The 18685-nt window shown below is 48.0% G+C and overlaps 1 long non-coding RNA gene across 1 annotated transcript; it reads left to right on the forward strand.

Annotated features, from left to right (window-relative positions):
* The first annotated feature begins 908 nt into the window (after positions 1–908).
* Positions 909–13261, forward strand: LOC125939761 (uncharacterized). The gene is made up of 3 exons (XR_007463130.1): positions 909–998; positions 10605–10784; positions 13200–13261. It is a non-coding gene; the product is annotated as an uncharacterized LOC125939761 (long non-coding RNA).
* Positions 13262–18685: the final 5424 nt, after the last annotated feature.

The following is an 18685-nucleotide window of genomic DNA, read 5'->3' on the forward strand; positions in this document are numbered from 1 at the left end:
TGGCATTGGTTTCAAATTCTAGGCATTCATTTCTATGCGTTAAAGTCGGCTTAATGTACCATGAGCTTGTAGTTCAGGGTCAACAGGTTTTCGGTGACGCATATATGAGTAATGCAACGATATATTTGCTAGCACCTTTCTCATGATCACTTCCTCTCCTTTCTTTCATTTTATCTCCTGACCCACTTCTATTCGCCTAGGGTAGCAACCCAGACGTGCGCCTGGTGTACCTCCCTGCCTTTTCTTCCTTCTTTTCCTCCTTTGCCACGGCATTACAGCTTACGATAGTGGACATAATTCTAATATTGTTTAACGGGCATACGAAGTTATAGCGAATAGTATTGTAAAGGAATTATTTCCACTTTCACCGCTTTCCTGCATTTTAAAATATTATAGGCAGTCGACATGTAGATACCGGAAACTATCGAGCTTTCTTAAGGTGTTCCAACACACGGTAGAAGCAGACGTCGAAGAGCGCAGATATAAAACTGTAATATCAAACTGGAAAGCAAGCCGCAGTGATAAAGTGGCTACGACGCCGAAGTGAGACGTGCCATGTTGCTTTTACGACGCCAATTAACACCGCAAGTTTTTGTCGGCAAACTCATTTCGCTGCAAACGTAGGCGTTAAATTTTTCTTCATCAGCTAAGCACAAAAAAGGGCGTCTATTATATCACCAATTCTTTAACAGGCAAGAATATTTGACAATAATTGCTTACAGTACAACTAGTCGCTTCGAATTTCAAGTAAGCAGACTTTTCAGGATTTGTAATGTTGCGATTGTCCTGAGCAGCTTCTACTGAGGTTGGTAAAGCAGCGAAGAAATAAAACTACACATTGTTTTGCTGGAAGAACTCTTACCGAGTCATTTTGTTGAATCCACTGATGTTGTTTCAACTGTCCTTACAGACCTGAATTTGAGGGATAAAAAGAAAGGCAATGAAAGCACCCTTCATGAGTATACTGCTTGCTTCTATGGCATCGCCTCTCAAGGGATGTAAGTTTTATTCTTGCAAAATAATATTATTGCAACCAACTTAGAGGCCATAGCACTATAAACCTTCACGAGTTTATTCTTTGAATTTTTGATTCACGAAGAATGCATGGACCATTGACTACACGATACTACAAGAGCAGGCGTACAAGCAGACTTATCTTACCAGGATGCAGTTGCACAGTAATTGGTTTTAACACACAAAAAGAAAGTACTGAAGTGGAACCCTTGGTTAAAGCATAATTGAATTTAGTACTGTTATCAGCATGTGTCCTACGGTAAGGGTCAATATGGAACCTCCCAAGACAATGAATTTCTTTTTGCAATGACAAAGATACAAAAACAAGCTCCTTAAACTTGAAACTTAGCCTTCTTTTTTTTTACCCACAGTACCTGCAACAAACATTCGGAGGCTAAATGACACTGCCATGTATTGCGCGCTGTTGCGACTTCAAAAATTCTACCTATACTCCATCTCACAAGCTGTTGTCAGCACTGCCGATGGTACGAGGCGTACATAGGCAACATCCTTGCGCAGCGATATATAGTTCCTGGAGTAACTGGCTGATTTTTGGCTACATTAGAGAGTTTTATTTTTCTTGGTAGAAAGAACCGTGCAGCTATACGTGACATGTTAGGACCTTTGCGCATGCATGTCTTATACCGAGAATTACTGCGGTTGTTACCGCCGGTAGCCGTAACCGTACCGCTGGTTACCGCCGGTAACCGTGATCACTTATAAAAACATGGCAGCCCCCATACGGCACTGACCACCCGCTTCGATCCTTATTCGCGCTTTTTACTGGCTCTCCGCCTTGTCAGCAAGACACAAGGGGCAAGTTTCCTCATCGCTAAGTCTCATCTCAAGCAGAGGTCATATCATTAGCTATGTTTAGTCGTAATTAATGAGTTTGGATGTTTGTTTTCACGCTGATAGGACTACAGATATGGCACCGAGCCGTAAAACTGGCTTGATTTCTAGTTAGCAGATGGCACCATAGCACTAGCATTGGTGATGCGTTGAAGATGCGGAACGCTATGAACGCCTAATCGTTCACTGCATCATTAATTTATTACCCCGCTCTAGCATCATACTGGATGATGGTAGCGAGCAAATACCAAGCATGGACGCCGAACAGACGCTGCGCCGCAGGTGAACCTTTATGAGGGCGTTCGTCTTTATTGCTTGCTAAGGAGGCCGCAAGGTACAGACGCTGCGCCGCAGGTGAACCTTTATGAGGGCGTTCGTCTTTATTGCTTGCTAAGGAGGCCGCAAGGTAACTGCAGGGAAAGGGTACAAGTAAAGCGAAGCCATGCTGTCGCATGCGTGTGAACGCAGCTTATGGTTACGGTGTCAAAATATGTTTTGAGGCAATCTACCAACCATAGAGCATGTAACAGGATGGCAAACAGACGCTGAGCAGACGACGCGGCGCGGCTGAGTACATCTACATTCATGTAGTTTCCACAGTGCTGATAACAGCTTGCGAGATGGAGTATAGTTAGGACGTGACATGATGATGTAATCTCCGTGGCATTGCTGTCTTTCTCAGAAACCCTAATTGCGTTTCTTTTGTAGCTTCCTGCTACGGCAGGATGGATAATATTATTCCATTTCATGGACCTTTTTCTACCCTGAAAGCTTCCACAGAACTGAGTATCTATATCCGTGCTTATTTTATTTATATTGTATTTCGAGCTAGTATCGAGTTCGTTTGCTTAAAAAGTTTGCAGTTTCCTTCACCATTGCGTCATGCCGGTCCATTAATCGCTTTTGGTTTTTTGATGTTTACACACACTTGACGTTGCCATGTCCAATATTTTTAAATGTGAAGCATTTCTTGGCGAACATTTGCTACCTTGACCGTATCTATCAATCTAGCCGCCTACGACTTTGTGCTCTCAGGGTCGTTTCGTAAAGTTATGTACCAAAATTGCCATATTATGACAGTGGTGTATGACGAACATAAGTGATAGGTCATGACAAAAATGTCATGACATGCGTGTCATGTAGGTCATGACAATGACCCGGCGAAAAAGTTCAACACTCAAAATCACTCAAATGGGTTTGGACGTGGGTACTACTAAGTGAAGGAAACACTACAGGATCCTGGTAGAAGTAATACTCAGGAGCATCACTAAGCAAAAATGACAATGAATCAGCGAAAAAACATTTACACTGAACACATTAACGAACGTTTTGAATTTCTCCCGCCTCAACGTTACACCGCTAGATCCCAGACTAGAATGGGCGTCCTTTTGGTGATCAGCGCAACACAATAGACGCTACGAAACCATGGTGAGTCTGTTCATCATCGTCGGCACAGCAAAAAATAGAAAACCGGGGTGAATGAGCTCGTTTAGAATTGTTGCACTAAGCCTTTTATCTGCCATGTTATCCGTCGTCTAAACAAAAAACGTTCGGCAGGTGTTAACCTCTTGCAACACAAGAAGGCCTGCTGCACATTGGGTAATTCATGAAGGTATACGATCGCCGTTAGGCTTCTTTGTGCGACATATTGGTGATGCAGTAAGTTATACAACCGGGGCTAGACTACTTGCAAGACTGCTTGCGTGCGTGTGTGTTTGCGTGTGTTTGTGTGCCTGCGTGCCTGTACTCATGTTCCGACACTTTTGTACTCACACAAAGCTTCTCTGTGTATTATATTCCAACTAATTGAATCCGCTGCAATTAGTAATTTCGAAATATACTGGCGGTCTTCCTGTGGCCTGCTGGCAGGTCCTTGTAGCAGCAGGAAATACATTTCCTTACCAGACGGCATAGTATTAATTTACCGAAGATGTACCACCGTCGGCTACGGGAACGTGAGGTGACGCCGCGGACGTCAGAACCTTGCGGAGACAACGAAAAAGACGAGCGCACATAACCGATAATTGCGCCCCCGTGTCTACGAGTGCCGAAACAGGCACGCCGTCCACTTCTATGTCCAAAAAGGTTTTGTCGGGTGGTCAGGGTCAATAGAGGATTTCCGGTTTGGTTGGTCAATGTAGCACCACCTCCGGGAGCTGCACCGGTCAGTTTTCCGAAGAGGGACGGCGAGGGTATGGCGACGGTGAGCGACGCGCAATCGGTGAGGGAGAACGCCAGTTCTGTGGGGACAGCGAGCCGCAGTCGTAGCGTGCGTCGGAGCAGCAACATCAAAGTGCGGCAGGTCATTGCGGGCATGAATAGGTGAGTACCGGCTGTCTTCTGGGCGGTAAGCGTACGCCCGACGAGGAGACGAAATGCGACGATAGCGACAATGGTGGGAAATATGACCTACTCCATTGCAATTAAAGCAGACTGCTTCTTCGTCATGTGTGCGTCACTGGTTTGGGTCGCGGTATCCGAGGTAGGGGTCAATTGTGGGCGTAGGTCGAAAGAAATTGCCGACTGTAGGGCTACTTACAGTACAATACAGATCGGATGGATGCCTGCATTCGCCAGCTCTTCGTGTGCTACAGCTGGAATAAGAGATACTGCCGGGAGGGACTCGTCATAAGAACGTGCCGGAGGAACCCACGGATACGCAGCCTCAATCTCGCGCCGGACAAGACGCAGCAAGTTTTCGACACCAGGCGGCTGGACTACTTCGCACGATGAGCTAGCGGCGGTATTAGGGAGCCAAACGAATTAATCTGAGACACGACGGCTCTTTGCTTCTTCAAAGCGTCGGCACTCTCTTATAATGCCGTCGACCGTCGAGCAGTCTTTGTATGCCAGTAAATTAAAGGGGTTGTCGGGGATGCCTTTAAGAATGCATCTTGTCATCAACCCGCCGACCGAGTGCTAATACATCTTGAATGTACACAATGTACAGTTCAGTAGATGGTTGGTCCCGGCACGAAAGTTCCTTCTTGGCGGCTCGCTGGCTGTCAACTGACTTCCCAAAGAGTTCCTGCAGTTTTTGCTTGCAGGTGTTCCAACTTATCAATTCCTCCTCGTGTATTCTGAACCAAACACGGGCCGTTCCATTGAGGTAATAATTGATGTTAGCCAGCATTATATTCGGGTCCCACTGGTTGTTCTTGCTGGCTCGTTCATATTCGATTAGCCAGTCTTCGACGTCCATGTTGTCGGTGCCCGAGAAGGTGCCAGGGTCCCGGAGTTGGGTCAAGACAATCGGTGCTGTGATAGCCGAAGCCGAAGCAACGAACCTCTCAGTCGACATGGTAGAAGGGCCCACGAGATTTCCGCTGCGAAGTTCCGTGATGTGCTCGTGAAGTACCCCGAAACTCCACCAAGATGTTACGGGGAAATTTACAGAAAAGGTGGTTTATTTACACTATGTACAAGGAGACTAAAAGTGGGACAGCAACCACAAAGATGACGGACCACAGCGTCACTTCCTCCTCTTGTCGGCTCTACGCTTCAGCATCAGCATTGTCCGCCGGACAGCTGGCTCATAACAATATGGAGACTCCAGGCGCATTTCAGCCATCGTCGTCGGTGTTTGCGTCGCCATCGGCATCGATATGACATTGCGTATAAAGTTCTAGTGCGATAACACCGTGACCGTGCGCCGTATGCTGTAGGTGCGAGTGAAAGCGTGCAAGGGCAAGCCTAGGATGGTGGCTGGATCTCGTGCACGCAAGGGGGGTAGTCGGGGAGGAAGCATGCCGTCTTGCACCGCTCGCAAGGCACCGGAGGCGTTCTATTCCGGCGGCGGTTGCGTATGGCGCAGCTGAGAGCAGCCACGCTGGCCTTATCTTGAAAGCGATCTGCGATAATTATTGTCGGGGTCGATCGGTTTCCATCTTGAGAGCGATCGGCAATGAGTACAGAGTCTAGGCGGCCCGAGGGCTCATATCATCCTGTGCGCTACGTTCTCGACTCTTAGTTTGCGTTGAAGCGAGAGGCAGCACGAAGGTCAATTCGCTCGCGGCTGCTGCCACGCTTTCTGGCTCTAGCATTTTGACAGCGAGTGTGCGCGGTCGTCGAGAGAGATGTCTTGATGTTTGCCTGTGCGCGCGTGACACCATGCTTGTTAATTTAGTTATTATACGATTATTTACGAGTTTATACAGCCGATGAAACTACTATTCTTACTTCGTATGGCTGCCTCCCTGTTTACTATCGCAATCATTGTTTCGTCTGTGAAGCAAAACTGCTACTTCTTTAGTAAGGATTACGGTGATAGCCTTTGGGCACTGTCACTGACCCCGGTGAACGAGGCGCAGACGCCGGATCAAATTCCAAAGCCGACTTATCAGCTTCCGAAAATAATCCCACGAAAGCAAGGACAATTAAGAGTGGGCCCTCTGGTGCGCCAGCAAACGCCGGTTGCTGTCCAAAGACCGAGTCAGAGCCCAGAGTTGTCAAAACACAACAAAATATATTCTTCACACAAGGCAGTTACACACACACACTTGCACACTTAGGCTAGACACAACACAATACAAATCAGATGGGTATTAACAATCACAGAAAATAACGACAAGCACAAGAGTCCAACACGTAAAGTACAAAATAAATAGGAACACTAAGTGTCCAATCGTATTCACCGTGCTGGTTGGTCTTGGAGTCAGACGATCTCGGCGTAACTTGGGAGCAAATCTCGAAGAAGGAGCTTCTTCCGGAAATGCAGACGCTCGACGAACTCGTTGACTAGCTTGCCGGGGAATCCCCTTCTTCCGCAGACGCTTGGTCTTCACGTTACATCACTTCACGGTGCGGACTCAACTCTTGAATTCCTCACTGGACTCCTGGATTCCTAACTGACAATGCTCGCACGGCGTTTATATAGCCGTCGACGGTCCTTCTCGAACATTCGATCGGAGTTGTGATTCCGTAGCACGGCCAAAGCTTGGGAAGCTTCTACTCTTTTCTCGTACCTTCGACCGCTGCTTTCGGAACATTCTCGAGGGGGGGTGATGATGACTCATGCTGTTCACGCACGCTCACGCTGTTGTTATCTCTCTCGGCTCGCCGGATGAGAAGGAGTCTCGGCGCGCGCGTGTGCTTTCTCTCTCTCTCCGGTTAACGTCGCTTCGTCGAACCTCGTTCCAGACGTTTCGGCGCCGTTGTTAGCGTGGTTGCTTGAGGCGTATGCGCTCTCCCCCTCTGTTGAAGTTGCCGCGGGACCGGCGTGTTCTTTCGCTGGCTTGCGCGACACTCGGCGCGCGCTTTGATTACGCGCTCTTTTGTGACACTGCCCCCCACTTTAAGAATATTATGCAATAATATTCAAAGAAACACAAAAGAAGCGCGCACAAAAGTCCACTACACACGAGTCCGTAAGTCCATAAATCAGTCCACCACAATTCACACATCACTCGCGATACATCGAGTACAAACACAAGTCACACAAGTACGCTTGGACTACACAATAACACATCGCTCGTGTAACTAGTACACTTATATTACACAATAATACATCTCTCGCGTAATGATTACACTTGTACTATACAGAAACTCGTATCTCGCGTAACAAGACAATCATTTGAAATATAACATGAGCAAAAAAAAAGTATACAAAGCTACGACAGGGTAGTTTCAGAACACAAACAAACACATGATACATAAACAAACAGCACACTCATCACAACACTTTGCACCACACACTAATGGTCAATGGTTCTTAAATTTGAACTTCCTGTCCTTGGTCTTTCTATAGTAGTGTTTCGCGTGGTTATGGGTCCCGGTCGGTTTATTTTCGGAATTGGGTCTGGAAGGGAGCTGGGACGGTTTTGCCTGAGCCTTTGCTTGAGCTCGGGTGACAGCTGCCGCGGTGTTTTCGTCAGAGGCTGATGGTTTTCCGCGTGCCTCTTCAATCGTCGAGGGTTCGGTCTTCGGCTCTTCTTCCAATGGTTTCGGATCGTCTGGGGCGCGAACTCCCTCGATGTTCCCTATGATTAGGTCGTACAGTGGGTTGTCCATGCAAAGCGCAGTGACTTTCCCACTGTAATAGGGGGTATCGACCTCAATCTTGGCTTCAGGAAGCTTCCTAACCGTACCATCGACTAGGTAGACCAAACTGGTTTCGCCCGTGAGCTCTTCGTCTTCGACCAGGTCCCTCCGCACGATCACTGTGCTGGTGCCGGTATCTCGTAACACCATAATTTGTTTTCCTGCCATTTTTCCGGCAAGGACAGGCATTCCCTTATCGGGAAATTCTGGGCGTTGTGTCATCACCGCATTAACGACCGGAATTCTTTTTCCGTCTCGAAGTTCTACAAAGCCGTCGTTTATGTCTTCTTCTTGATGTTTTGGCGGGGCATACACACAGGATGCTTGGGAAGTTTCCTTCACTCCGTTGCGACATGAATCGGCTTTGTGCCCCGTTCGCCCACATTTAAAACATTTGACCTCGTTGGGGCGCGTAAAATTGGTCCGACAATTGTTAGCATGGTGGCCCAGTCGGTTACAGAGATAACACCTCGGAACAGACTTCGGAGGGTTTCTCCTTTCATCGGATGCCGGTTTCTTTGCATCCTCTGGCTCCTCTTTTCTGATCTTGGAGAGATTGGTGCCTCCCTGTGCTTCCAAAAATTGGTCTGCCAATTCCAACATATCTTGAAGCGATTTAGCTTTCCTTTCTTTCAGATAGAGTGACAGGCTCGGGTGGCAACTGATGAGGAATTGCTCCTTGATCAGAAGCTCTCTAAGCGCACCGTACTCCTGTGCAGTCTCTGAAAGTTCGGTCCACCTATCAAAATAGTGACTGAGCCGCGCAGCAAATTGCGTGGCCGTCTCGCCATCGGCGGGCTTTCCAGTCCTAAACTTATCTCGGAAGCCTTCTACGGTGAACCTAAATCTTTTCAGTAAAGCAGCCTTCACCCTTCCATAATTAGAGGCATCGGTTGGCGTCAGCCTACCGTACACACTAAGTGCTTCACCGCTCAAACACGTACTCAACGCAGTGGCCCATTGATCCTCTGGCCAATTCTGGCTTTTAGCAACTGTCTCAAATCTATGCAAATAGGCATCCAGATCATCTTTTCTTTCATCGAATGCCACAAGCAGTTTGCTTGGGTTCAGACGGAAGCTAGTTTCTTCCCTTTCAGTGCTATCGACTCTTGCCTGGGCGGGAGCGTCTGTACGCTGCTGCAATCGAAGTCGTTCGAGTTCTAACTCATGCTGTCTCTGTCTTTCTCTCTCAGCTATTTCAGCTTCTCTTTCCTCTTTGGCCCGTTCGGCCGCTAGCTTCTCTCTTTCTACAGATTCTTTTTCCTTCTGACTAACCCACTTCCGTAGTTCCGCTCCGGAAAGACCCATCTTCTCACCAAGGGCAACTAATTTCTCGAGATCCATAATGCCCTTCAAAAATCTAGCCGCGTGCAAAAATTATCTGCCTAGATTTCAACAATCGAACTGCTCTCTGCACACAAGTTAGCAAAACGTGGTGCAACACTCAAAATCGTTTACAATAGCAATGTAAACGACCCTAGGCTCTTTCTCCCTACTATGGACACACAATTTGCACCAGAAAGGTCCTGTCGTGGACGCCAGAAATATTGTCACTGACCCCGGTGAACGAGGCGCAGACGCCGGATCAAATTCCAAAGCCGACTTATCAGCTTCCGAAAATAATCCCACGAAAGCAAGGACAATTAAGAGTGGGCCCTCTGGTGCGCCAGCAAACGCCGGTTGCTGTCCAAAGACCGAGTCAGAGCCCAGAGTTGTCAAAACACAACAAAATATATTCTTCACACAAGGCAGTTACACACACACACTTGCACACTTAGGCTAGACACAACACAATACAAATCAGATGGGTATTAACAATCACAGAAAATAACGACAAGCACAAGAGTCCAACACGTAAAGTACAAAATAAATAGGAACACTAAGTGTCCAATCGTATTCACCGTGCTGGTTGGTCTTGGAGTCAGACGATCTCGGCGTAACTTGGGAGCAAATCTCGAAGAAGGAGCTTCTTCCGGAAATGCAGACGCTCGACGAACTCGTTGACTAGCTTGCCGGGGAATCCCCTTCTTCCGCAGACGCTTGGTCTTCACGTTACATCACTTCACGGTGCGGACTCAACTCTTGAATTCCTCACTGGACTCCTGGATTCCTAACTGACAATGCTCGCACGGCGTTTATATAGCCGTCGACGGTCCTTCTCGAACATTCGATCGGAGTTGTGATTCCGTAGCACGGCCAAAGCTTGGGAAGCTTCTACTCTTTTCTCGTACCTTCGACCGCTGCTTTCGGAACATTCTCGAGGGGGGGTGATGATGACTCATGCTGTTCACGCACGCTCACGCTGTTGTTATCTCTCTCGGCTCGCCGGATGAGAAGGAGTCTCGGCGCGCGCGTGTGCTTTCTCTCTCTCTCCGGTTAACGTCGCTTCGTCGAACCTCGTTCCAGACGTTTCGGCGCCGTTGTTAGCGTGGTTGCTTGAGGCGTATGCGCTCTCCCCCTCTGTTGAAGTTGCCGCGGGACCGGCGTGTTCTTTCGCTGGCTTGCGCGACACTCGGCGCGCGCTTTGATTACGCGCTCTTTTGTGACAGGCACCAACTCTTTAAACAATCAATTTAGACAACGCGCTTCTAAAGCTAATACTACTAGCATTTGTAGTCCGCGCCGGTCTCTTACGGACTGGTCATTTATTTCTACTCGTCATTTAATATCTATGCTTATTGCATTTATTTCTTGATCAGCATGCCCGGAAAATACAGCTGCAGTTATATGCCATGGAGCTGCCTTCGTTCCACAAGTATACTGTAATGATGCCGATCCCGAAAAATGGCCGTGCAAAAGGCAGCGAAATATAAGGTGCGGTTGCGTAGCTGGATATGCCCGTGCAAGGAACGGTGAATGTGTGCGAGTAACAGAGTGCGGTAAGTGACAAAATGTTTAGATTGTATAAAAATTACAAAGGCTGTATAGCTTTCACGTCAACTCATACAGCTACTTTAGCGTAATTGGAGGCGGCAATTTCAAATCCATACGAAAATTTTTCATTCTATCATTACCTTATAGTTATATGAACCGGTGGGCTCTAGTAGCATATTTGTTTTGTAAACACTTTTCGAGGTTGTTTATTTCTGATATTTCTTCAGCTCATTTTGCGTGAAACCTCGCGTGAAAATATACCGAGTGAAATGTCAAAGTTTTGTTGTGCGGAAACGAAACCACGAATTACAGAACACCCAATTAAGACGCTTTCATAACCGTTTTATTAAGCTTGCGTATGAGCGTACACTTAAGCAATGTGTTCAAAGATGAAAGGGAATGAAATAATAGAACGTTATGGGACGTAGTATAAATATAGGTTTTAATAAACATACAATTTTTATATAGACAGTTGCGTGCTCTTGACTAGTGAAGCAGTATGGCCTGTTTTGTGCATGTGGTTAAGAGTGATCATTGAGACGATACACACATAGACACTTTCTTGTGCGATCATAAGTTTTCATGTTCTTGCAAATATATTTGGTTTCCGCGTTCCAGTTCTTTCGAATATTTTCTTTATCTTAGAGTACGTCTGAAGATTAATGGATATGTTATCGGTTTTATAACCGGTTTCGCTACGTGGAAAAGCCGCAAAACTAAAGCACGCATATTGTGGATGTATATCGTGTAAACAAGCCTGTTATGCAGAATTAAAAATAAACTCGTGTTTGGCGTCAAAAATTAAGACGAGTTTGATACACGCCGTAGTGGGGAACTGTAGAATAACGTTGACCACCGTGGGTTGCTAAATTCGCACCCAATGCACAGTACACGGGCGCTTTTGCATTTTGCCCAGAAAGAAATGTGGCCACCGTGGCCGGGATTTGGTCCCGCGCCCTCGGGCGTAGCCGCGCAGTGCCAAAGCACCTACGCCACCACGACGACGGGTTTAACAATGCGGAAGGAGTTGTTAAGAACCATTTGTATGAAACGATGATTTGTGTTTTTACGTCAGATATCACTTCACTTAGGTGTCTATACCGCAAAGAGCACATAAAGCGCATAGGTAACTGAACAATGCGAATGTTAACTGGAAGCTGGAAGCGAATAACTCTTGTGCTACAAGAGATGACAGGGGAGCCAAGGTTTCGGCAGGCAGCCCTAATGAAGACAAATCTCCTTGTCGACAACTCCGCTGCTGTGACATCCCCAAGCAACCATATACAGTCAGCGTGCAACAGAAATGCTACGTTCTGTGACCAAAAAAATTACTCCATCTCCCGCTAAAGGGAACCATGTGTGGTTGCGAAGCAGCGGGGAGATGGTTAGCTTGAGCGGGAGATGGTTTCGCGGCAGCGGCCCGATTGCTATTCGCGGCGCTGCACAGGAGAGAGAATGAGGCGCGCGCTGCGTCATTTTCATACCGCGGAACTACCGTAGCGCCCCCAGCGGTGTATGCAGCTGTCGCACCACCTGTCGAGCGCGCCGCTCCGGATTCCTCGAGGAGAGAAAGGAGGGAGCGTAGGAGAGGAGAGAGGGAGGGGACGCGCATGCTCTGTAGGGGTGTGGCAAGTGGGCGCCGCTCCGTAGAGTATTCCTAGAGGAGAGAAAGGGGGGGAGCGTAGGAGAGGAGAGAGAGGGGGAGGGAACGCGCATGCGCTGTGGGGATGTCGGACGCGGGATAACAGACAGAGCTGCCAGCAAAAAAAGCTTCGCATTTAAAAATTCACCAATGATTACAATAATCCCTAATGCGAAATTTGAGTGCAGCTCTGTACGTGCTTTCATTTCGCGGTATATTGGCTGGCACGAACAATCTGTCTCGTGCGGCACGTTTCAAACGGAGCGAAGTGGGCCGCGGCAGCCTCGCTAATCTGGAGATCGCGAGGACCAGCGGGTGGGTGACGTGTGGGCGGGATTCACAGCAGCCGCCGCAGACAGAGGCCCCAGACGACGCGCGCTACTCTGGCGCCATGTCGTAGCCGTCGTCGCCGCACTACACTTTTCTTCTCACGCTTTCCCCATACGCTCCTCCTCCCCTTTCCTCCTCTAGTCTTTCATCACAGAATGCACTCCGCGTTCGCTCTTTCATCCTTGGCTACGCTCTTTCACTCGGTTACGCCGACGCTCGCTGCAGCAACGGGTGCGTGAGAGCGGCACTCTAAAGATTACTCACTTATCAACGAAGAAATGTGACCCCATCGAACTCATTGTGAGCTGGAGCAGCCATGCGCACGCCGCGAAATATTGTTTCTCTATAGAAGGAATAGACGTAGGCGTAAAGTTTACTTTCTTTTTTTGCTCTGAGACATATCCATATATTTTAGCTTACATTAGTTCTAACCCTGGTTTTTATGCAGACATTAGAAACGATGTTCGATTGATATATCCATACGCTAGTAATACTCAATCAGAGGGCAATAAGAACGGCAAAGATGTGCAAGGAACTAACAGGGAACTCACCGGGCTTGGTGAAACGGTTTTAGAGGTAAGAAATATTATAGTATACTTATTTATTTATTGCAGATTGCTGGCTTGTTCTCTCGCCTCAAGCAGGAGTGGGTTTTATAAAATGTGGTACAGTGCATTCAGGCAACAAAATAATCCAACCTCTAATATGAAAAAAATCTATGGAAAATAAGAAATGTAATGGACATGTGAGACACGACGCTCAATACGATATAATAATTAATCAATTTAAAAAAAAAGAACAAGAAAGAGAAGTAAAAAGACACCAAAAATTCATGGAAAGCATTTGTGGCAGCATTGCAAAGGAAGCATCATGGAGAAATGAATCTATGGAACGCGATAGACATGTCAGGCACTGTGCACATTACTGTACTATAATTTCTGAATTTAAGGGGAAAACTTTTCGCACAAGAAATATTTCCACAGAGTTAATAAATCTTGAGAATGACAAACATCAATTACTCAGTAATGTTCCTTTCAGTTGTATTATGTACGATATGTAAATATACCACGCATTGTCATTATCCGTGTATATGATGTTTTCACAAAACAGCCAGGTAACACAGCGCATAACGACTACAGATGCGTTGCATATTTCAGTGATGACTGTGTTCGTCAATTACTATGCTGGACCCTCCAGAGAAGGGCCCTCCAGAATTTAATGCTCTTGACCCTCCAGAGCTTTAAATCGGTATTGAATCACAAGGCACGACGCGCCTGACGTTGTAAGAACGCGCCACAACGCAACAGTAGGGTAAGGGACACGCAAAAAAGTCGCACTTTCGCCCGAAAGGCGAAATTAAGCATCGAAAGCGATCAAATTAGTAGACAGCTACACGAAGTAAGGACAGTTGTTTTATCGGCCGTATAAATTTGTAAACATAGGCACGTTAACTAAATAACAAGCCTGATGTCACACGCGAACAAGCAAACATGTACACATTTACTCGATGACTGCGGGAACTCGCTGTAAAAACGCTTGAGGGAGGAAGCGTGGTAGGAGCAGCGAGCGAATTGACATTCGTGCTGCCTCTCAATTGACGTGAGCTCTCGGCGCACCCCGATTTTGTAGTCATCGCTGGTCGCTATCAAGATGGGCGTGCTAAACGCAGCAGCCGCCGAAGTAGAACGCGCTCTCCCATCCCTCCTCGCTGTGCCTTGTGCGCGACGGAAGACCTTCCTCTCCGCTTTCCTCTTTCGCACGCACGAGATTGGGCCGCCATCGTCGGCTAGCCCTCGCACGCTTTCATTTGCACATACAGCATACAGCGCGCGGCGACGATGTTATCGCCATTGGACTTTATACTGAACACCATGGCGACGACGACGTCAAAAATGCGCTTGAGTGTCCATATTGTTATAAGAGAGTGCGTTTATTTAAAGACGAATTGATGAAAAGGGGCCGCACCGACCCCGATCCGCTGCAAAGACATGCGCACTTCGTTCTCGTCTTCTTCGGTACTTGCCGTAACTTTAGCGAAACACTCCTCCCTCCACAGACGAAGCCCGCTGGGCGAGTAACTGTTACGTCCACTCGGAGTCACGGGTATGGCAGCGTTTCAGACAGGCAACGTGAACAAGCTGTGTCTTCTTAGACCGGTAGCCATTAGAAACCAGCGAGCAATATAATAAGTCACATCACTTAGGCGACTGGTGATGACGAAACGCCCTGTGTAACGAGCCAGAAACTTCTGGCACATGCCGCGCATGCGAACTCCCTCCATACAACGTCCCTTTTGTCGTACGACACATTCCTATGTTCTGAATCATAGCAGATCTTCGTGCGGTCCTGGGATGCCAACGTACGGAGCTGAGCTATACGGCGTAGTTCCTCAGCGCGGCAGAGTGTCTGGGCAATAGAAGAGTCCGCATGAGGAGTAAAAGGTAGAATGGTGTCAAGGAAGCTGCGGGGTGGTCTGACATAAAGAGGATAAAAAGGGCTATAGCCGGTAGTTTCACGCTTTGCAGTGTTGTAGGCCTATGTGATACAAGGCAAGATGTCCTCCCAATTTTTGTGCCTGGAATTGACGTACATGGAAAGTGTATTGGTCAAAATTATGTTAGTGCGCTCGACGAGGCCACTTGTCTGCGGGTGATACGGGGTCGCGTAGCAAAACTGGCAAGCACAGAGATGCAACAGCTCTTCGACTACGTCGGTCACAAACTGGCGACCACGATCCCTCACAATAACACGGGGGGTCCATGACGCAGTATAACGGGGGACAGGAGGAAGCTCGAAACAAGAGCCGTGGCCGTTGGCATCGCTGCGGTTTCAGCATACCGCGTCAGATGGTGGATGCAGACTATAATCCAACGGTTGTAGTTTGTTGAGCGCTGGACTGGGCCGAAAAGATCTACTCCAACCCTTTCGAAAGGAGGTGACGGTGGCGCCACAGGGTGAAGGAGTTCGACCGGAGAAGTATTAGGGCACTTGAATTGCTTGCACTTGTTACAACTGGCCACATACTTATCTATATCCCGTCGCATACTAGTCCAGTACAGTCGGCCCTGAATGCAGTGGTATGTTTTGGTGAAACCCAGGTGCCCAGCGGTCGAGTCGCCGTGCATACCACGGATCACATGGGTTCTGAAATTGTTATGTACCACTAAGAGGAGGCGGGCACCATCAGCCGCATAATTTTTCTTGTAGAACAGGCCATCATGGAAGACAAAGCCATTAGTTCCTGTCGGCTGAGCAGCTGAGGTGAAGAGGGCATCCAGGCTGCGGTTGTCACACTGCTCTTCCCGGAAGGTGGCCAGATCGGGAAAAATGTAGACGATGGCGGCCAGAAACTCATCGAAATTGTCCGGGTCACAAGCACTTGTTGGTAGAGGGAGCCTCGAAAGACAGTCGGCGTCCGCAAAGTGTCAGACACTCTTGTAATGGACTGCAAAGTCAAATTCCTGCAAACGTAGCGCCCATCGAGTAAGGCAGCTAGACGGGTCACGGAGACCAACCAACGAACGTAGTGAACCAACGACCGTGAAGCCGCGCCAGTAGAGATATGGGCGGAACTTCTGGACAGCAAAGACGACAGCGAGACACACTTGCTCAGTGACGGTGTAATTCTGTTCGGCCTTGCTCAACGAACTGTTGGCATAGTCAATGGCATGCTCGGTGTCACCAAAACGCTGGACGAGGACGGCGCCGAGGCCGATTCCACTCGCTTCTGTGTGCAATGTTGTTGTGGCAGAAGTGTCAAAATTGAAGTCTTCAAGGTCTTGCAGAGAGCACTAACTTCAGTTGACGAAACGAGGAATCGCAATCTGCTGTCCAGGTGAAAGAATTATCCTTGCGCAGTGATCAAGTCAAAGGGCAGGCAGTATCGGCCAAGTTGGGCAGGAAACGTCGGAAGTACGAGCAAAGACCTCAGCTCGCGTTGTGACTGCGGTTGTTTACAGCCGCTAACTGCAGCGACGTTCTCTGGGTCTGGTTCCACCCGTGCTTGTCCACTAGCTGTCCAAGTACTAGCGCCTCTCGTTGGCTAAAGTTACATTTCTTGGAGTTGAGGGTAAGGGCAGCTTGTTCAAGGCACGTCAAAACAACATCCAATCGGTGGTTGTGCTCTGCAAAAGTGCGGCCAATATTGATGACGTTATCTAAATAACACAAACAAATCTCCCATTTGAGGCCGTGCAGTACTGTGTCCATAAACCTTTCACATGTTTCAGGTGCATTGCACAAACCAAACGGCATGACATTGAATTCTAACAAGCCATCTGGGGTCACAAAAGCGGCTTTCTCTTTGTCAGCTGAATGCATGGGTATCTGTCAGTAGCCCGATCGGAGGTCCCCAGATGAAACGTAGGATGCGGAATGAAGGCAGTCAATAACGTCATCGATCCTGTGAAGTGGATACACATCCTTTTTCGCCACGGAATTGAGACGCCAGTAGTCGACACACAACCTGCAGGGCCCGTCTTTCTTTTTCACGAGGATGACCGGGGCAGCCATTTGGCTAGCATGTCGTCGACCTGTTGAGGGATGATCTTGCGCTCTGACGCGGACACGTGGTAAGGCCTGATGGCATGCGCGGACCCCATGTCGATCATGTGGTGAGCCCGTGTAGTTGGAAAGGGAACTTTGTTAGCGTTATGCGCGAAATCAAATAATAATGCATGCTTGTTAAGAACGCTGACCAGGGCTTGACGCTTCTCTGAAGACAGTGACACGTCGATCATTTTTAAAAAAGGCAACGAGTCTTCAGGGCCACCAGGGCCAGCCCCGTGCTCTCGGGATTCGTGCGACGTGCCATCAATTAAAACGCCCATGCTCATACTGGGATCCTCTTCAAAAGAGGCAAGACGCCTACCTCTGGGTAGCACATAAGAATGGGAGGTTAAATTTGACACCCACAGTTTAGTTGTTGCGCAGGCCACAGGGTCATCCATATCGAGGTACGAGCATACTTTTCTTCACAACCAACGAAGACACAGGCTCAACAATTGCGTCAAATGTATCGCTGTCGACACCGCAAGCAGCAACTCGAAGTCTGGATAAGGAACGTGTCGATAAGACAGCATCTTCAATGACGCGAGAGTGCGTGAACAGGTAGCAGGTTGGTCGGCCAGAGCAGAGAGGACAAGCTCTCCAGTACTGCAGTCAACAGTGGCACCACACTGTTGTAGTAAATCGAGGTCAAGAATTACGTTGTGAATGGACTGTGAGTGGATGAGGTTACACATACGTTCAGCTGCGAAGTAGAGAACGACGTCACTGACGGTATTCCCGCAGTCCGCCGTTGTCGCTTGCGTTCGAAGTCTCGAGTTTGCTCGGCGGCGTGGTTAGCAGCGATCGCCCACCATTGCCGCTTGGCGATTCTTCAAGATTAAATTGCTTCAAAATAAAATTTGTCTGTTATGGTAAGACAAGTAATGGCTCATACCGCCTTAAGCAATGGCTTATACTCCCGTAAGCGCGGCCTCCCCATTAAGACGACGGAAGTGCAATTCTACGTTGGAATGATGAGCGGGAACGCAGCCGGCTGTTGACGAAGATGACGACGATGAAAGTGGGAGCAGTGGCAAGAGCACTAGCGCAACCTGAGGGGCGCCAACGAGCCAGCTGCGGAAGAAGATGACGACGCTCGATCCAGTGCTGATGATACTAGTTTTCTGTACATAGGTAATTTCGACTAGCCATATACGATTTTGCCTAGGCATATAAAGCTTCGATTAAACAAATATTCTACGATCACAAATGAGTGGACGTAGAGCACCTTCTATCCAACTTGTTGTAGTTTTTCGAAGATTTTTTTCCAACTTCCATAAATACAATACTAACGAAAACTGGCGAGGGGTTCACGAGAAACTCGTACATCTAAAGCAATAATACACTCCTAAAATCACCATCACGTTTTCAAGTCACAGCGCGTGG

Source organism: Dermacentor silvarum, chromosome 8 (genome assembly GCF_013339745.2).
Source record: "Dermacentor silvarum isolate Dsil-2018 chromosome 8, BIME_Dsil_1.4, whole genome shotgun sequence".
Taxonomy (NCBI): Eukaryota; Metazoa; Arthropoda; class Arachnida; order Ixodida; family Ixodidae; genus Dermacentor; species Dermacentor silvarum.